The sequence below is a fragment of the Ctenopharyngodon idella genome, chromosome 21, assembly GCF_019924925.1.
Source record: "Ctenopharyngodon idella isolate HZGC_01 chromosome 21, HZGC01, whole genome shotgun sequence".
In the NCBI taxonomy this organism is placed as follows: domain Eukaryota; kingdom Metazoa; phylum Chordata; class Actinopteri; order Cypriniformes; family Xenocyprididae; genus Ctenopharyngodon; species Ctenopharyngodon idella.
In genome coordinates this window covers 759,196-781,051 of record NC_067240.1, presented here as the reverse complement: position 1 = coordinate 781,051, position 21,856 = coordinate 759,196, and the positions used below count along the sequence as shown (strand labels likewise).

The window sequence follows — 21,856 nt, the reverse complement described above, 5'->3', positions numbered from 1 at the left end:
TATGGCTTTATTAACATCTACACCTACCCCAACCCTAAACCTACCCTTATAATAATGCAAGTACAGTAGTGGTAGCACAATATGATATAGCATTAATCGTTAGTTTATTAATGTCTACACCTACCCCAACAATAATGCAAATACAGTAATTTTGTGTTCCCTTTCAGTCGGTCACGTTCGACGTACGTCAGTAGTGACCGACGAATTGGGATATCGCTAGAGAGCCCTATCAGCTTCGAGTGAACTACAACAGGCCAATGAAGTTGGCGTGCGATATTTGCATAATGCGCACCGCCCCCGCCAGGTGGTATAAATAGGGGAGCAGATGCAATCGCACTCTGTCTTTCGCTTCGGAGCCAACCTGTGTGTTCCTGCTGTTAGTCTGAGAGTGACTTCGCAAGCCTTTGAAGAGCTTTTGTTCTACAGTGCTGGCTTTATGGCACCGTACAGCGAGGCCGCGAGCTTCCCAGAGTGAGCTTCTCGAGCTGTTATACAGCTCTCAACTGCTGTTTTCACAGCATTATTTGCCCCGTTGGTTTGCGATTTGGGCCGGTTCCTCTGTGTGTGTGACTCAGGGAGTGAAAAGTGTACCTGCAGTCACATCGCGGCTGTTCCCTGTGTGCTTCGGCACAAAGAACAAGAGCTTCTAAAAGAGCTTCACAGACAGACACTGCGTCTTTTTCAAGACGTCATTCTGTCTGTGCGTTTCTGGAGGCGGTCGTTTCCTATCCTCACTGACGGCCACAATCACTTTCTCTCATGTCTGCTTAGCGTGCTGAGACTGTGTTTGTGGGTGGTTCATATTCTCTTGTAAAAAAAGAGAGCATGCCCACGTCGGCGCGTTGTTCGTCTTGCCTTTCTCGTAAGGGCTTGAGCGCTCAGCGCGCCGTGTGCCGTCGAGCTGCCGGCTGACAGCGCGCGTTGCCATGGCAACCCAGCGCGTTGTTCGGCGCTCTAGATGCGTGGTCGAGACTCGAGTGCCTCAAACGAGGTGGAGTCCCCTCACCTATTCCCCGATCTAGTTTCTCTTTCTGAATCAGAAAAGTACTACTTTTGGTGAATAAGCCAGGGTGACCAGAGGATCACAGTGGGGCATTACCTGCCGAGCCAATCTCCGTGGGCCCCCCACTCCTCTAGCGCATCGCAAACATGCTGTGACTGTGTTCGTGGGTGGTTTATGTTTGGTAAAAACATGGCCACGTCGGCGCTCAGCGCCGTGTGTCGTTCAGTTAGACGACCACGTTCACTCTCTCACATGGCTGGTAGCTTCTGGGTGGATTGCTGGTCCTTCTCATGGGGGACCTAGCATCTTAGTCAGGGCTCCAGCAGAGGATCAGATGTCGACTGCTACATTGGAGAGAGGGTTGTTGGGCTCTGGACATGAAGATGAGGCTGAGCGTCCCACGGTTGTGATGTGCTCATGCTGAATCAGATTCAGAGTTAACGACCATGCTTTCCCGGGCCCCTGGGGGCGTGGTGTGACGCGTACTCGCCTTGCCCCGCCCCCTGTCTTAGCCTGGACGTGCATGAAAAACTTGGCAGTTTAGAAGCCTTTCTTGGTGCCAAATATGGAACACCAAAAGGGTCATATCTGCATTAAGTTTTTTCTCTCTCACTACCCTCTGTGGTGGGGTGGCAGTGCTACGGGCACACCACCTCTGCCCTGCATGGGTCTTGGCCCCCGGCAAGTCTGTGGAAGGCCAAAGCACTCATTGCATATGGGTAGTTCTGAGTCGGGGTTGAGCTACGCATGATGCAAGTCATAGCGCAGGCCCCTGGCCAGACAATGTCTACCATGGTGGTCCGGAAACACCCCTGGCTAGCCTTGCAGAGGTGTGTCATCGTCTAAGTACGCTTTCTCGATGCTCTCATCTCACAAGCTGGCCTAAAATCCAGCCCGCTCAGCCCGCAGCCAAGCCACTTGGCTAGCGAGAAGCGGTCCTGGAGAAACTGGTGACCTGGAGCTGAGGTAAACAGTTCTTCGGGAGACGATGCCCGCATCGCTCCCTCCCCGGAGGAGGGCCGGGTGGAGAATTTTGGTTTGTTCCGCCGCTGGCTCTCCGGAGACCAGCGGTGCCCACGGAGTAGAACTGTTTTCTGACCCTCCAGGTCCCAAGAGGGCGCGGCTGGCAGTGCGCGAGGCCCCACCTCGCCACTCTCAGCCCCCTCTCACTTCGCCAGCAGGTCCCAGTGTGTTGGTTGAGGCCGCCTCCCATGTGCCGTCTCCCATTCACACTGCCACCTTGCAGAGTCTGACCACACTACGGGCCGCTATGCCGTCCGAGTCGGGTCCAGCACTCTACCTCGCTGCCCCACGCCCGGTACGTCTGTGGTCCATTTGGTCCCGCTGGTTCGGTGTCTGGAAGCCTGGCTAGCGCTTTCCAGCCCGTCCCGCTGGCTCATTTGTACCATCAGACTCGGCTATGCGATTCAGTTCGCCCGGCGTCCCCCGGTGTTCAGGGGTGTCCATTACACTCGTGTGTCCCTGGACAATGCACCTGTTCTCTGGGCGGAGATTGCTGTCCTCCTGGCGAAGGATGCAGTCGAGCCGGTCCCTCCAGCCGATTTGAAGTCAGGGTTCTCCAGCCCCTACTTCATTGTACCCAAGAAGGGCGGTGGGCTACGGCCAATCCTGGATCTGCGTGTCCTGAATCGGTCCCTTCTCAGGCTGCCGTTCAAGATGCTTATGCAGAAGTGCATTTTCAAATGCATCCGTCCCCAGGATTGGTTTGCAGCGATCGACCTGAAGGACGCGTACTTTCATGTCTCGATTCTGCCTCGTCACAGACTCCTACGGTTTGCGTTCGAGGGTCGGGCATATCAGTACAAAGTCCTACCCTTCGGGCTGGCCCTGTCGCCCCGCGTCTTTACGAAGGTTGCGGAGGCGGCCATTGTTCCGCTCAAGGAACAGGGCGTTCGCATCTCAACTACCTCGACGACTGGCTCATCCTGGCCAGCTCGTGGGAGCAGTTGTGCGAACACGGGGACATGGTGTTAGCTCACCTCAGTCGGTTGGGTCTTCGGGTCAACTGGGACAAGAGCAAACTCTCCCCCGGGCAGAGGATCTCTTATCTCAGTAGGGAACTGGATTCGGTCGCCTGGACCGCGCGCCTCTCCGAGGAGCGCGTCCAGTCAGTGTTGACCTGCCTGAGTACGCTCAAGCGCAGGACGGCGGCCCCACTGAAACTCTTTCAGAGGCTCCTGGGGCATATGGCATCCGCAGCCGCAGTCATGCCGCTCGGATTGCTTCATATGAGGCCGCTTCAACACTGGCTCCGCGGCCGGGTCCCGAGATGGGCGTGGCAGCGCGGTACGTTCCGTGTCCCCGTGACACCGAACTGCTGTCGCACCCTCACCAAGTGGTCAGACTCTTCGTTCCTGCGGGCTGGAGTTCCCCTCGAACAAGTGTCCAGGCATGCTGTGGTCCACACAGATGCCTCTGCCACGGTGTGGGGGGCCACGTACAACGGGCATGCAGCATCGGGTCTGTGGACGGGGCCCCAACTGCATTGGCATATCAATTGCCTCGAGTTGCTAGCAGTACGTCTTGCACTGGGCCGCTTCCAGGAGCTGGTGACAGACAAGCACGTACTGGTCCGCTCGGACAACACTGCGGCCGTTGCGTACATCAACCATCAGGGTGGTCTACGCTCCCGCCGTATGTCGCAACTCGCCCGCCATCTCTTGCTATGGAGTCAGAAGCATCTGAGGTCGCTTCGTGCCATTCACGCCCCAGGCGTGCTCAACCGTGCAGCCGACGAGCTCTCACGGCAGCCTCCGCTTCCGGGCGAATGGCGACTCCGTCCCCAGGTGGTCCAGCTGATCTGGCAGCGCTTTGGCGAGGCACAGATAGATCTGTTCGCCTCCCGGAGACTGCCCACTGCCAGTTCTATTCCCTGACCGGCGGCACGCTCGGCATGGATGCCCTGGCAATCAGCTGGCCCCGGGGCCTACGCAAATATGCGTTTCCCCCAGTGAGCCTTCTCGCACAGCTCCTGTGCAAAGTCAGGGAGGACGAGGAGCAGGTCTTGTTAGTGGCTCCATACTGGCCCACTCGGACCTGGTTCTCGGACCTTACGCTCCTCGCGACAGCACCTCCCTGGCCCATTCCTCTGAGGAAGGACCTCCTGACTCAGAGACGGGGCACCCTCTGGCACCCGCGTCCCCACCTGTGGAAACTCCATGTGTGGTCCCTGGACGGGACGCGGAGGTTCTGAGTGATCTCCCGCAAGCGGTCGCAGACACCATCACTTCCGCTAGAGCTCCTTCTACGAGGAACCTCTATGCGCTGAAGTGGAACCTATTCGTCGAATGGTGTTCCTCTCAACCAGAGCGAGAGGACCCCCGATCATGTTCGGTCAGAACCGTGCTTTCCTTTCTGCAAGAGGGCCTGGAGCGAAGGCTGTCTCCCTCCACCCTCAAGGTGTATGTTGCCGCTGTCGCCGCACATCACTATGCAGTTGATGGTAAATCGCTAGGGAAGCACGATCTGATCGTCAGGTTCTTGAGGGGGGCGAGGAGACTAATCCTCCCTGGCCCCCCTCTGTACCCTCTTGGGATCTGACCCTGGTTCTTACATCTCTCCGGGGTCGTCCCTTCGAGCCTTTGCAATCAGTCGAGTTAAAAGTACTGTCCTAAAGACCGTCCTCCTGGTTGCATTGGCCTCGCTCAAGAGGGTAGGGGACCTGCACGCATTTTCGGTTGACGAATCGTGCCTGGAATTCGGGCCCGGTGACTCTCACGTTATCCTGAGACCCCGGCCTGGATATGTGCCCAAGGTTCCTACCACTCCCTTTCGAGATCAGGTAGTGAACCTGCAAGCGCTGCCTTCGGAGGAGGCAGACCCAGCCCTAGCTTTGCTCTCTCCCGTCCACGCTCTGCGCCTGTACGTGGACAGAACGCGAAGCTTTAGGACCTCAGATCAGCTCTTTGTCTGTTACGGAGGCCAGCAGAAGGGAAAGGCTGTCTCCAAGCAGAGGATGGCCCACTGGATAGTGGACGCCATCGCCCTGGCGTATGAGTCCCAGGGCGTGCCTTGCCCGCTCAGGTTGAGAGCCCACTACACCAGAGGAGTGGCCTCTTCCTGGGCGCTGGCGCACGGCTCCTCGCTGACAGATATCTGTAGAGCTGCGGGCTGGGCGACACCTAACACGTTCGCTAGATTCTATAGCCTTCGTGTAGAACCGGTATCTTCCCGTGTACTCGCTTCCACCAGCCGGTAGACGCGAAGAGCCCGTTCTAGTGTCGGCTTGCAATGCCACTCCCGCCCCCTGGGCCGGATACGTGCATCCTTTTTACTCCAGTCGAGTTCCCCGCTTGGCGAACCCTGTCGAGTTCCTCCGCCTCCCCCTTCGGCTCGGACATTGCGGAGTGTCTGATGCCAGGCCAAACCTCCGTCACCGACGTTGACGTTTGGCTGGGTTCCACATGTCGTGACCCCTCCACGTGAGCGGTCCCATGTGTGTATTTGTCCACGGTCAACTCCCTACGGCGAGCCCGTGTCTTTCCCTAGCAGAGCCAGCTCTGCTGTCACCTGTCAGATGAGTCTCCCCCCTACCCAGGTGGAGCCATCCCAGGGACTCCATATGCGTACTGCCCACGGCCAGTCCATATGTGTACTCTCCACGTAAATTCCTCCCCTACAGGTGGGTAGTGGTCTCCGCAGCGTCCCCTACGGGTTCGCTTCCCCAGTGTAGTCTAGTTTACTTAGTGGGTATATCGGAACAGCAGTAGACTCTCTCGGCGTAAGCTCGCCCCCTTCCCCGTCCCACTGGTGCGCCGGGTGGCTAGAGCTTGCGCTGGGCACTGGAAGGGGTTCATACTGTGGCGCTTTATTTGGGATCCCAATTCGTCGGTCACTACTGACGTACGTCGAACGTGACCGACTGAAAGGGAACGTCTCGGTTACGTATGTAACCCTCGTTCCCTGAAGGAGGGAACGGAGACGTACGTCCCGTCGCCACAGTTGCTGTACCCTCGCTGTAGTGCAGACTAGGTTGTCTCCTCAGCGAAAAACAGAGTGCGATTGCATCTGCTCCCCTATTTATACCACCTGGCGGGGGCGGTGCGCATTATGCAAATATCGCACGCCAACTTCATTGGCCTGTTGTAGTTCACTCGAAGCTGATAGGGCTCTCTAGCGATATCCCAATTCGTCGGTCACTACTGACGTACGTCTCCGTTCCCTCCTTCAGGGAACGAGGGTTACATACGTAACCGAGACGTTATTTATCATGATAAAAATTATCACGTGCAGTAAGCCCGGGTAGGACAATCTGACGGGTAGGATGAAATGTCAGGACACCTGTTGGAAAGTGACGTCAATGCATACCCTCTATACACGGACACTGAAGCTGGGGCTGAAATCGGTCATTTGCTCACACATTTACTAGTTTCTACATGAATGGCACATAGTGCACTATATAGAGAATAGGGAACGATTCAGACAGTCTAAATAGGCACTATGCTTTCCATTGACGCGAATGAAGACCGTTTTCACGTTAGCGCAACTAGTCTAATCTGACCCATTTGAATTCTGCACAGAATGCTGTATTTTAAAGCGATATAAAGGAAATTAGGAGGAGAAATGGTTAATGCTGGGCCTTTAAGTTTTGTAGAATTCCATTCACAATGTTGATGTGGTTACACGCGCTGCTGCTTCAGCCATCATATGGTAGAAAATGTCCAAATATAAGTGTTGAACAAGCTGACAGAAGTCGAGGGTGGAAAATGTAACTTTACTTTTAATGTTGTCTTTGTAAATATTCACTTTCCCATATGGCCACAGAGGAGAATCGGAGGGTCACATTCAGCGGACAGACACACTGTATTTTTTTTTTTTATATATATTTAATGTTATTTCAACAAATGACAACCAAAATCAAACTCATAGAAGCTTGTGAACAGTTTTGAAGTGGCTGTGTGCAAATTATACTCATTCACAATCTGAATGAGAGTCATACTTGCAAATGTAATTTTAATTATTAAACAAACAAAAAATACAAAACTTTCAAAAACACTCAGCTATGTGATTATTTTATTGAGAGATAGGCAGTGGGTTTAATCAGTAACATTATTAGATTATCGGCCCACTCCTCTCCCTTCGACGGGATTCTCATAAAAGCGTTCTGTTATCACACGCCAGCAGCCCTTACGAAAATTAAACAGGGGTTTACTACGAATAAAACAAATAAACAAAAAACATGGTTATTGTAGTTACTCCATGGTAACCACAAATTAACTATAATTCTGCTACAAAATCCATAGTTTACTATGGCATTTGTGTAGTTATACAAATGTTAATCAGGACAGGACAGAAAATCAAAATACTGCCCTTAACGTCACTAGCAGAAAGGCAGCGTGATATAAACAAACTCAGACTAGAACTGAACACGGTGTGACAGCTTCACATTCTCTATATCTACCTCCTCGATGGCAGTCAAATCTTTCAATTCAGTAGAAAAATCGCATAACATAACGATCACGTCCAACATATGTTGTGATCTTCTTTCTAAACCAGCACAGTACAGACTTTTCTCCATCTCTTCCATTCTAATTTTCTCTGCTTGCCCTCCACCTGAATTTCACGTGCAAAATGGGTGCAAAATCTTCACAACAACTTGTGGCATATGTGATGTTGATGGGCATCAGATGCAGAGTATGACAGGATACGGTTATAATCTTACTCAGAATGGTCCTCTGATTTCCTGGAAGTCAAAGAAACAGCCCACAGATGCTTTACATATGACACCGGCTGAAACCACACAAGACAGCATGTTTCTTGTAGGTGTTAAACAGCAGGAAAAACGATTGTCTGAACGAACTAGTACAAATCTGTGAAGATAACTAAGGTGTCATTGCTCTGTCAAAGAAGCCAGTGTGTCGACAGAGATGTAAACATGTTAATAGAGTCATTTCAGTCAATCAGCACTCAGTGATGTACATCAGTTTCAGTTTGGATCCAGCCTCTTAAGAAGACCTCAGATGACCAACACTTTTGAAGAGACGGCGCCAACTTCTGCGAGGACTTCAGAAGACGCAACATCTGGATCAACACGCACGTTCCCAAATTTCTATATATCCTAATTATTGTTAATATGTAATTCATTTTTCCAGGAGCTCTTTGCTTCTACCTTCAATTAAATTGCTAACAGTGATTGTACAACCCCAAATCAGAAAAAGTTGGGACAGTATGGAAAACACAAATAAAAAAAGAAAGTAGTGATTTCTAAATTTACTTTGACTTGAAATATTTTGTGTTCACATTGTCTGCAATGAAATACATGTTTTGTCTGGTCAGCTTAATTTCATTTGTAAATATACATCCTTTCCTGTCATTCAGACCTGCAACACATTCCAAAAAAGGTTGGGACAGGAGCAATTTAGGGCTAGTAATCAGGTAAATTGGTTAAATAATGATGTGATTTGAAACAGGTGATGTCAACAGGTGATTGTGATTATGATTTGGTACAAAAGCAGCATCCAAGAAAGGTCTAGCCCTTTAGGAGCAAAGATGGGCCGAGGATCGCCAGTTTGCCAACAAATATGTGCGAAAACTATTGAAATGTTTAAAAACAATGTTCCTCAAAGAAAGATAGGAAGACATTTGCTTATTTCACCTTCAACAGTGCATAACATAATTAAAAGATTCAAGGAATGTGGAGGAATTTCAGTGCGTAAAGGACAAGGGCGCAAGCCTAAGCTGAACAACCGTGATCTCCGATCCCTCAGGCGGCACTGCATCAAGAATCGTCAATCTATAAGCGATATCACCACATGGGCTCAGGACTACTTTGGCAAACCTTTGTCAAGTACCACAATACGTAGTTACATCTACAAATGCCAGTTAAAACTGTACTGTGCCAAAAGGAAGCCCTATGTTAACAGTGTCCAGAAGCGCCGTCGACTTCTCTGGGCTCGGAGGCATCTGGGATGGACCATCACACAGTGGAAACGTGTACTGTGGTCAGATGAATCAGTATTTCAGGTATTTTTGGGGAGAAATGGACGCCGTGTGTTCCGGACCAAAGAAGAAAATCATCCAGACTGTTACCAGCAACAAGTCCAAAAGCCAGGGTCTGTCATGGTATGGGGTTGTGTCAGTGCCCTTGGCAAAGGTAACTTGCACTTCTGTGATGGCACCATTAATGCTGAAAAGTACATAGAGATTTTGGAGCACAATATGCTGCCTTCAAGAAGACATCTTTTCCAGGGACGTCCTTGCATATTTCAACAAGATAATGCAAAACCACATTCTGCACACATTACAAAGTCCTGGCTGCGGAGGAAGAGGATACAGGTACTTGACTGGCCTGCCTGCAGTCCCGACCTGTCTCCAATAGAGAATGTGTGGCGCATTTTGAAGCGCAAAATGCGACAATGAAGACCCCGTACTGTTGCCCACCTTAAGACTTGTTTGCAGCAAGAATGGGACAAAATTACACCTGAAACACTTCATCACTTGGTGTCTTTAGTCCCTAAACGTCTTTTAAGTGTTGTGAAAAGGAATGGCAACATTACAAAGTGGTAAATGCTTTACTGTTCCAACTTTTTTTTTGAAATGTGTTGCAAGAACCAAAATAGGAATTTTGTTTTTTTTAAATAAATGACAATAAAAATCATGAGGAACACATTAAACAATGTGCTGTTGTATTGTCTGCAATGAAATACAAGTCGAAGTAAATTTAGAAATCATTTAAAATTTATTTGTGTTTTCCATACTGTCCCAACTTTTTCTGATTTTGGGGTTGTAAATTAATTGCCTAAATTATTACATTATTAGATAACTGCATTCTCTAAATTGTAATGTTGACATGCATTCTCTGTAAAGCTGCTTTGAAACGATATGTACACGATATGTGTGACAGTGAGTTTTTGTTTGGTATGTAAATGCAACCCGAGAAATACAAGACTGTGTTTATGGATTGTTATTTATTTTAATAGTATACTGTACAGTATGAGAGTAAGTGTTAACATATGTAATGTGTGTCCTCATATATGATCCTGTCATCCATAAATAGATATATGTGAAAAAATAAAGAGGTTACGGTTCGACAGAAAACGAGTGGTGTGTGTGTGTATTTTCCTATAAGTTAATATAAATATAGCGGTTATCTATCATGCAAATAGCTGCACCAACAACAGTAATTTACATTAAATAATGATCTGTTAATCACTACAGTTTTTTTTTTTTTTTTTCATTTTGGTACTATTTTCACAAGCAAACCGTACATTTTCAAAACTCTTAGTACTAATATCACAACATCAGAAGTGCACTTTTTACAAACATTTCAGCATAGCAGCTGTGTTAGTACAATACACAAAATATCTTTTCACAACACAAAATAAGTGTTTCATCTATATAAATGTTTCATTCACAGTAACTTCCTTTCATAAAGCTCTTACTATCAAAATAGATTATAACCACAAATGTTCAAAGTGTGTGTGTGTGTGTGTATGAGGTAGAGGAAACAGTCAATGACTGTATAACATCAGATTGATCAGCGATGCATCAGGAGAAGAGAGACAGATGCCATCAAATACAGCATTACAGTACGTCATGTGACACAGTAAACAGATTACCATGGTAGATACTGACACACTACTGTAACTCACCCTGAATACAGTATAGATTCAGTCATATACAGTGAGAACATTTACTGTATTGCAGCAAACTCTGTTCTACACAAAACCTCATGACCGTTTCATAACTTTTTGATAACACACTGAATAGACACTATTACAAACATTATGGATTTTATGTAACGTAAGTTAGGTACTTCAGAATCAAGTGCATGTGAATCAAATGATTAACATTTTTGCAGATTCTGCAAAGATAGTAGCGTTTACCCTCTTCGTGGCACCAAGCGGTGCCGCCCAGTTCCTCTTAGAACACTACCGGTTTCATCATGAGTCACATTCGTTGTCTGTGCATTTCTTTATAATCTGCTCCATACCTTCAGATCGTCCACCGTCATCAGATCTCAGATCTGCAGTGGGTATTTCCCACTCTTCAGCTCATCACGAGGTGATTATAATGCTTATCTGTTATTGTGTTTTAAAGAGCTTTTGTTCAAATCTCAACAAATATGTTTTTATTATAATGAAACTGAAATGTAAATCTGCATTGCAAAACAATTAAGCCTCTTAACAAACGCCAAACTTTAAACTGTTTCTCAATGTTTGTTTCCACAGGATATAATGCACAAACCAAATCTAAGAGAAATTAGTGCATGTCAACAGATCTGTGGAGCATCACAAACTGCTGGAGAATTAAACATCAGGACGAGAGAGAACAAGGAAAATGAAGCAGGAGAGAAACAGATCCTGAGACGAGTCAGACGGAGAAGCAGTGATGCTGACAGACCAAACTGTGAGTATTTATGATCTTTATGATAAACACTGTTTAGATCAAGGCCGGCTAAAGCCTTTATGGGCCCTAAGCAGAACTTTATTTGGGGGCCCTTCGATGCCGCCAGTACGATTGACAATTAGCTCTATTCACAAGATCACACAAATAATCAGATAGAGTAAAGGTTATGTGTATTTGGTGTGTTGTCCGAGGAGAGGCTCAGAGCTCAGTATTTGGCCTGAACCCAGAGTACTCCCTCCGTATCTCTAGTTAGGAAAGTAACCAGGCGAGTGTGAGGAGACGGGTGGAGGAGGGATGAAGAAAAATGTGGAGGAACACAGGTGAGTCAGCTGTATATTTATATGCCTTATCTCTTGCTGATTGATTAGGGAATTTGAACCCGGTTTAAAAACAGGACAAACACTATATTTGAAATGGCTTTCTGGCTTGCATCTTATCTTAAAATGATGGATGTCATTTTAAAAATATGGAAATTAGCAGAAATACGTTAATGCAGCCTCTTATTTACATGAGATAAAGTTTATATTTTTAATGTATATAATAGCCTACAGATTTTAAAATTGTACATTGTGCCACAATAACAACTCATTTCAAATGTTTTTCTCTTTCTCCTGTGATGAAATATTGTTCTTTTAAATACTTTCCAGCATTTCAGTAATAAAAGTGTACATCTTTAAAGTGCATCTAGATTACAGTGAAGCACAACAGCTATCGTACGGTGCTCCGCAATGGTCAAAAAGGATTCAAACGGTGAATTTTTAATTAATCTCCTCTTGTAAAGTCAGAGATGAGGACTGAATCATCACACAACCTTAGTGTTTATCAAAAAACAGATTTTTACGTGGGTGGTGGCAGAAAAACAGACATTCTGGATTCGCACAACAATAAAATCACAGACTAGCCCCTGTAAATGCTGAAAATACTTTATGAGAAACAATTACCATCTGAATATGGCTAATGCTTGATTATTCACACACTATAAATATAACATTATCAATTTTATCAGTTGTAGTTGTGTTTCTTACATGCCTGCCTGCATGTTTTTACCCTTCTACGTTTTTTTAATTGTAGCAAACCCACGAGTGGTCAGGTGTTCATTTGCACTTTAATATTCAAATTCTTACAGTACTGAGAGGCATATTTAATGTAGTGTACTGAGAAGTAGCTAAATAAACCAGCAGACAATTCGTTTACTGTAATCAAGTTACCCACTTCAATTACTTTTGGTTAAAAAAATTAGCAACATGCAAAAGTGCAAAACAATCAACTACAGTAAAATAACTTAAGATGTATTAACATTAAAGGGATAGTTCACCTAAAAATGAAAAATCATTCATCATTTTCTCACTCTCGAGTTGTTTTAAACCTGTTTCTTTCTTCTGCTGAACATTAAAAGTTATTTTAAAGAATGTGGGTATACAAACAGCTGCTTAGCTCACTTATGTCTTGGGCCGGCTCTGAATTACACATTACATATTTCATCACCAATTCTGTTTCATCACTTACTATCTTTAACTGAATGAGAGTTTTAACTAATGTCTGTTTGTGATTTCAGTTTCTCATGATCCAGAGATTGAGTCTGATCATTCAGAGACACTCACAGATGAGGGGAAACACTCACTGATCAGATAATGAAGTTCAAACTGATACAGAAATATGATGTGATATTTAGAGGTGTGTGTGTGTGTGTGTGTGTGTGTGTGTGTGTGTGTGTGTGTGTGTGTGTGTGTGTGTGTGTGTGTGTGTGGAGCTGTGCAGTGACTGACTGAAGGCGGCATGTGTGATTTTGGTGATTATAATAAAGAGATTCACCAAAAAAAGCTTTTATGAGGATGTTTGTCAATAAGCCACAGAATAAAAAGTTTGTGGTGTGAAAGATAATGGTAGTTTTTGAAACAACAGGTTGACAATTTCCTGTTTACACTAAGGAAATGAAACATTTTTGATGTACGGTCTAACGCTTACACTTTCTCATAATATTTTTCATTATTTCACTACAATGACTTGTTTTGTCCGTTGCAAATATAAATTTCCTACACAAACAATTTAATCTAATCTCTGTTGTCCTGTTTCTGCACAATTAATTTGTGATTGAATATATTAATAATGTCCCACAAAAGGAATGACTGACAGGAACAAATCAATCATTCAACAGCTATGAATGAAAAATACACTCAGGAAAAAAGGTCCAAGGTCACTCAAGTGGAACCCTTTCAAAGGAACACCACAGTACATTCTACCCATTTGAGGGAACAGATTAAAGTGTACTTATTAGTCAGTACCTTTTGAGAGGGAACCATCCCCGTGACAACTTTTTTTTTTACTTTTTTGTATGAGAGTCTGATAAACTGTTTTTAGGAGTATTAAAAAAAACAACAAAAAAAAACATTTAAGTGTCTTCTTGGCAAAATAATACTGTGATAATTCATGTTAATTTTGAAACTGTTGGTTGTTTTATAGTATTGTATTCTGAGTCGTGTGGCTGGTAGATTGATTCATTTTGTATTGTGAAACTGTATTTAATGAAACTGAAATGTGAGTAGAACATGTACAGTTGAAACGCTTTTGCTTTTTTTACATTACCACAAAAAAAAAAACTATACAGCAAAACAAGTTTACTTATATAGCAAATTTCATACACATGGTATCCAAAGTGCTTTACATGAAAAGGATTTTTAAAAAGAATCATAAAAATATCACGTGGATAGAAATAAGAACAAAGAACAAGACACTGATTAAAATTTAAATGTATTAAAACAGTTAAAAAGAGACACAGATATAATATAAAGTGCAGTCAGTCGGCTGTACTGTGTTCAGTCAGTAAATGTACAGCTAAACAGAAGTGTTTTGAGTCTGGATCTGAATACTGTTGGAGCTCATCTGAGGGTCAGTTAAATAGTCATTATGTTAAGACTATGTCTTAAGTAGTACACTAGACCAAAATACATTTATATGTAACTGACTCAAAACAGTTATGAACGGTCTTAAACTGTTCATGCCTCCAAACTTAAAGATTCCAAAATATAAAAATACAATCAAATTAATATATATAAATAACACTAAATAAAAATCTGCAAAGAGCAAAGAAAAATACAAATGTATGGCATTGTAGCCCAAAGATTTGCATGAACAGTCTTTATATTGTCCATTCAAATTGGCTGATTTTGTGAGCTGGAAACAGATATGGAAATCAAAACCCCATTTCATAACATCTGAACTTAAAGGTTGATGATAACATGACCACACATACACTAGCAGAACATTTACAATCATAAACACAAAGTGCTGCATCTTCTGATTACCAGAACATGTGAAAAAAAACATTACTGCGGTGTAACCCTGATCCAGCGAACATCTAACACCTTTCATTTCATTGTATTCATTCTTCTGCATGTATTTTTATTGTTTTGATGTCCACATATTCTTGTTCAAGACATTACGCTGTAGAATTTCTGTCACAAAGAATTAGCAAATATTATTACTATTATTTTTTAAATTAATATATTTCTAATGCTGTTTGGCCAAAAACAAGGATTTGATCTTGCGGTGTAACAACAACAATCACCAGGCTTTTGGCGCCCTCTGCAGGCATTTGTTATAATACATAACATTTCAGGGGAATAGACTCTTGATGCGTTTAAATATGAAGTAGCTTGTTTTGGTTAATTTAAGAAAAAATCTACAGATGCAAAGAGACGGATGTAGTAGGCTTAAAACAAACACCATCTAAATGTGTATTTTGGAAGTTTTCTTTCCATTAGAGTAAAAAGACACGGAGGCAAAAATAGACCAGAATCTCAAATTGTCACAGTGTAGAAAACATGCACAGAGATTCCTTCGCTGTTGCCTGCTCTTGTGATAAACCTAGTGAACACTAAAGAAGACCATTTAACTGAAAGCACATCTCGCCCTCGAGGGGCGCGTCAATCGATCGCTTAACGCCGTTGCGGAGGTTCTATTTTTCCGGTAAAATCACAAAATAAATGCACACAAACATGTCCCTGCTGTTGATATACAACCATTGATGGACATCTTTGCAAAAAAAATCTATGCGAGGGCGCATTGGAATACGCAACCTTTGATACTGTTAACAATTCTACCACTAGACCACTAGGGAAATCGAATATTAGGTGTGGACTTATTCTGTACTTATCCTGTATTTATTCATTAAATTATTCATTATTTATTCATTAAATTGAAGAATCTCGGAATTAACAATATATTGTATTATGACACTATCACAGTTCTCAATGTACTATTGAAATTGATTTCTGGACATCATAATGTTATTTTTTTTTCTACAATTGTTATTGTACATATCTGATATAGCATAACATAGATCAGATCCTTCCTATCGGAGCTTTCCACACAAATTCTTGTCCAAGCTCTTGTTCTATCCAGACTGGACTATTGTAATGCTCTCTCGGCAGGCCTTCCAGCATGCACTTTCAAGCCTCTGCAACTGATCCAGAATGCTGCAGCAAGACTGGTCTTTAACGAACCGAAGAGAGCGCATGTCACACCTCTCTTCATCAGTTTGCATTGGCTGCCAGTAGCTGCTTGCATCCAATTCAAGGCTCTAATGTTTGCCTACAGAACATCCACTGGCTCTGCACCACTATACCTAAACTCACTACTTCAGACTTATGCGCCCTCCAAAAGCTTGTGTTCTGCAAGTGAACGGAGTCTTGTGGTGCCATCCCAAAGGAGCACAAAATCACTCTCACGGACCTTCTCCGGGTCGGTTCCTGGTTGGTGGAATGACCTACCACGCTCTATCCGAGAGTCTTTAGCCATTTTCAAAAAACTGCTAAACACATATCTTTTTCGTCAACACTTGACCCAGTAATAGTAGCACTTACTTTTATTTATATTTTACTTTTCTTTTTTCTCTTTCTCCATCTATTTGTGTATTAAAAAAAAAAAAAAAAAAAAACCTTGCTACGAGCACTTTACTGATGAAACTGCTGTGCACTTACATACTGTTGTGCTCATGTTGATTTGAATGCTTCTACTATTCTCATTTGTAAGTCGCATTGGAGAAAAGTGTCTGCTAAATGACTAAATGTAAATGTAAATAAAAACTGAATTAAACAAGCTAATAAAAGTCTGTCCTAGAGATGCAGACACACATTTATAAATATAAAATGATCAGATGTGTGTTTGTGCATTAACACTTTCATTGTCTCCACGGCTCATTCAGTGGCCTATTACACTCAGATCATCTTTTACAGTAATATAAGAGATCTGAGTACACTTTGCACATCATGTGCTTTTATCTGACACAATTAGGACATTTAAGCAGCTTTTATGAATATGTCTTCGAAAAAAACATTACTGATGTGAATCTTGAGACAAAACACTTACACTGACATATTTAAAGGGTTAGTTCACCCAAAAATGAAAATTCTGTCATTTATTACTCACGCTCATGTCGTTCCACACCCGTAAGACCTTCGTTAATCTTCAGAACACAAATTAAGATATTTTTGTTGAAATCTGATGGCTCAGTGAGGCCTGCATAGCCAGCAATGACATTTCCTCTCTCAAGATCCATTAATGTACTAAAAACATATTTAAATCAGTTCATGTGAGTACAGTGGTTCAATATTAATATTATAAAGCCACGAGAATATTTTTTGTGTGCCAAAAAAACAAAATACGTGGAACGGCATGACGGCGAGTAATAAATTACATTATCTTCATTTTTGGGTGAACTAACAATTCAAGATGTGCTTTCAGTTAAACAGCTCAAACATGCATTTTAGCCCGGAACTTTAGCCTTAAGCCTTATCCGGGTCCGGGCAACCATATAATGACCTGAATTAGTGTTTAAACCACAGAATGACCTCATTATGAATTGTAAAAAGTTCCCTCGCAAAATGCTCCTCCCACTCTCAAACAACTTTGATGCTTTATGAAATTCAATTAGGAGAAAATATATTCTTCAAAATAGTATCAAAAGTAAAAAACAAAAAACAAAAAAAAACATTAAATGTAGTATTAACAGCTTATTTTCATTGTTAAGCGAGGCTACAACCTTTCAATTCAATTCACATTTATTTGTATAGCGCTTTTCACAATACATATTGTTTCAAAGCAGCTTTACAGAGAATGCATGTCAACATTACAATTTGGAGAATGCAGTTAGCTAATAATGTAATAATTTAGGCAATTAATATACAATCACTGTTAGCAATTTAATGGAGGAGCAAAGAGCTCCTGGAAAAATGAATTACATATTAACAATAATTAGGATATATAGAAATTTGCGAATGTGCGTGTTGATCCAGATGTTGCATCTTCTAAAGTCAAAGCACAGAGTTGGCGCCGTCTCTTCAAAAGTTTTAGTCATCATTTTAGTCATCATTTCAACAAGATGAAAACGACACCCAGAGACACACATTTCCTTAAACAACTTTGCCTATTTTCTGTATAAGCTGTCTCATGCACTCTTTTTGCAAAACTTTAAACACATTCTCTGTTGCTAAAACTTTTTCTCATTATTTCCTGATGTGAACATAGCAATGGTAGTTATATAGGACTACCATATGAACCTACCATAAGAAGGCTGGGTTTATAACACATATAATATAATATAATATAATATAATATAATATAATATAATATAATATAATAAGAAAAACAACAAAAAAAAAAAAAAAAAAAATCTGGTGGCTGTGGGATTTGTTAGTTATTGGACTTATTTCATATGTGAACAAAAAGGCTTACTGTAGCAACTCTAATGTAATAACTGCACATAATGTAATAAGTATTACATTATTATTGTAATAAAATGTTCATAATGTAATAATTCTCAAAACATAAAATCTTGAGCTCATAATGTAATAATTTTTACATTGAGTAATTTATTACATTATATACACTCACCAAAATGTCATATTTTCATAATTGTAATAGCTTTTAAAACATAAAAAAACATTAGTATTCCCTTACAATTTACAAAATCATCTTTCTTTGATTCCTCTGTCCTTTCCTCGTATCTATATAGAGGGATGAACAAGGACATGAGGAAAGGCTGATGCTGATGGTTAATGTTTACTGCACTTTCATTTTCCTCTCTTCTGTCGTTCTTTCAGCTGGACATCTTCATGTTCTGATACTACATTAATCTGACTTTAATGAATTAGTTCACTTTCAAATGAAAATTAGCCCAAGCTTTACTCGCTCTCAAGCCATCCTAGGTGTATATGACTTTCTTCTTTCTGATGAACACAATCAGAGAAATATTAATAAATATCCTGACACATCTGAGCTTTATAATGGCAGTGAACAGAGGTCACGAGTATGAAGCTGAAGAAAGTGTCTCCATCCACATCCATCTATCATAAACATACTCACACAGCCTTCTGAAGCGATGTGTTTGTGTAAAAAAATATCCATATTTAACAAGTTATGAAGTAAAATATCTTGCTTCCGCCAGACTGCCCTCTGTATTTAACTTACGAGGAAAGTGTAAAACTCTCAGTTCAGAAAGCTTACACTATAGCCTACGCCTTCCCTATTCAACTTACGGAAAAAGCTTAACGGACACGACGCCAGTTTACACTTTCTTCATAACTTGAATACAGAAGGCGATCTGGTGGAAGCTAGATATTTTACTTTCTTAAATATGGATATGTTTTTTATACAAACACATCGCTTCTCTTCAGAAGGCCTTTATTAACCTTCTGGAGCTGTGTGGAGTACGTTTATAATGGATGGATGTGGATGGAGACACTTCAGCTCATACTCGTTGATCCCGTTCACTGCCATTATACAGATCGGATGTGTCAGAATATTTATTCATATTTCTCAGATTGTGTTCATCAGAAAGAAGGGAACCATCATTGGGAAAACACTCTGTTCAAAATGCAAAACTCATCTGGCAATTGTAGGCACTTACATACACACCTGAAAACACTTGCACAGAAAACAGAACACCGCCTCAGCACTACAAATAGGCCTCAGGTAAGCCATTTTGAGAACTTTGCAAGCATGGAGGCAATGAGAGTCAGAGTAAGAGAGAGGACAAAGAGAGAGAGAGGAGCCGGACGTGGAAGAGGAAGAGGACAAAGACGAGGACCAGTGCGGAGACGTGTATCAGATGACATCAGGGCTACTCTGGTGGACCATGTGATAAATCATGGCCTGTCCATGAGGGAGGCTGGGCAAAGAGTCCACCCTAACCTCAGTTGCTACACGGTAGCATCGATAATAAGGACATTATATGTAAAGGAATACCATTGTGATGTTACAGTACTGTGTACAGTTTGAAAGTACAGTATGTGAAAAAGAACCTAACCAATGACAACTTGTGGTGGCATTTTCTACAGAATGGTTGGATGACCTCCTCAAGGTGGTGCGAGAAAATAATGCAATCCGACTTTGAGTTGCAACAATGCATAATTGCAAATAGAAATGTATTCAACAATATCAACAGGGTCAGCATTTCTGCACTAAATCGCATCCTACAGAAACATAAGCAGCTGTACAGGGTCCATTTGAGAGGAACAGTGTCAGGGTCAAGGATCTGCACCATGATTATGTGCAGGTATGTGTCACTTTACATACTATAAATTGTGATTTGGGAATGAGGGTTTATGCTGTCACCTGCCCTGCCTGTAGCTTGTAGTTTTTGTCTATACTGACCCAACCCAGCCCCTACTTGTGTGAAAATATAGACATTGTAGTTACTGTATGTGTTTTCAGTAACACTATTCAATATTTTCTGTTACAGACAGTTCTGGATTTTGATGCCGCCGAACTGCCACATGAGTTCATCTACGTGGATGAGGCAGGCTTCAATCTGGCCAAAACCAGGCGTCGGGGCTGTAACTGCTGGACAAAGGGCTGTTGTAAATGTCTCTGGGCGGCGTGGGGGAAATATCACCTTGTGTGCTGCAATTAGTGTCCAAGGAGTCCACTCTAGGTCCATACAATACAGGACAGATCATTGCATTTCTTGTGCAGGACAGACCACAGCAGCCCAGGTTTGTTGTTTGTCATCTGGGATAATGTTAGTTTCCACCGGGCTGCTCTGGTCCGAGATTGGTTCAACAACCATAATACCTGGTTATTATACCTGCCTCCTTTCTAAAGGCAATCTAGGAATTCTTTTCAGCGTGGCGGTGGAAAGTATATGATTGGCAAGCACACACTCGCATGACTCTTCTGCAAGCAAATCTGTGGCCAGATCCCCCCAAGCCCCCAAATTCTGCAAAAAAAAAAAAGTGTGTAAGCAATAGGCAAAAACTGTAAAACACTTATCTTTAATTGTCTTGTAAAGAGCATTTCTTTAAATCTCAACAAAAATAATTATAATAAAACAAATATAAATCTGCATGGCACAGCAATTACCATTTTTTTAAACGGTTTACACACTAGAAGTGTTATTTGAGGCTTTACTCAGTGAAACATTCACTCATGAACTGAATCTTCAGAGCAAGTCTGCAAAACTACAAACATTTTCTGCTTTACGTTAGACATTCAGAACTAACAGCTCTTGTGTTTCATTTGGGAAACACCGACATTTACAGGTCTTTTTCCATTCCTAACAAGCATCGGCCGAAACTGAAACTCTTCACACATTCAGTGAACCAGTTTATGTGGATAAACTGTGAATAATTTTTCATTGCTTTCACTCAAAATCCATTCAATGATGACATTTTCCAAAATCCTCGAGCACGTTTGTCATTCATTCTTCACCATCTGTGAAACACTATATATCTGCAGCAGATTTTTCCAGTGCTAACACACTGTGTTCAAAACTGATAAACATTCAGATCAGAATGATGAGAAACTCTGAGCATTTCTGCAGGAATTATATTGAAATATAACACCTCAGCAGAATATTTACAATGAAATTAAATAAAAATTATTCCAAACACAACTAATTGGAGTTTCAGCTGAAAGTACCCAGGTGTCCTATTTCAGTCTCTCTTACAGTAGTAGTTTTTTTTTTCTCCAGTAAACATTTGAGTCTGATGAGAGACGCTCACAGATGAGGTGAAACACTTACTGATCATATAATGAAACTGAAACTGTAGAACTGAATCACAAATCTGATGTGATATTGAGAGTTGTGTGTGTTATGTCTGTGGGTGTTTTCCCTTTAGAAAGCTGTGGATCTGTCGTCTCACCAGCAGAAGTTTTTCAAACTTCTTTTCCAGAAGTTGTTCAGTCACTGAATGAGTGTATATTATTTATAGTTTATATTTCAGTATTATTCAGCTCTGGCTCTAATAAGCAGCATAAGCAGTTGCACAGGATCAGCAGAGGAACATCTCACATTCACACAGTAATGACTGGATTGATAAAGTTTGCTTTTGTCAATCGATTTGATCATGTGTGAAAATAAAGAGATGGCACTAATATTACTGTAATGAACATGAACAGTGTTATTGAGCATTTAAAAATACATAATCAGATTTCAGATATGATTATCTGAATTGTTTACATTCTGTTTCCTCGACCAGTTAAAAG

At 42.4% G+C, this 21,856-nt stretch overlaps 2 long non-coding RNA genes across 4 annotated transcripts in view; both read left to right on the top strand.

The window, feature by feature from the left end:
- The window catches only part of LOC127503639 (uncharacterized), a 129,068-nt gene that overhangs the window by 106,685 nt on the left and 527 nt on the right, over positions 1–21,856 (top strand). The gene's annotated exons all lie outside the window — the stretch shown is intronic.
- LOC127503653 (uncharacterized) lies at positions 10,919–13,421 on the top strand. The gene is made up of 2 exons (XR_007927166.1): positions 10,919–11,026; positions 11,194–13,421. It is a non-coding gene; the product is annotated as an uncharacterized LOC127503653 (long non-coding RNA).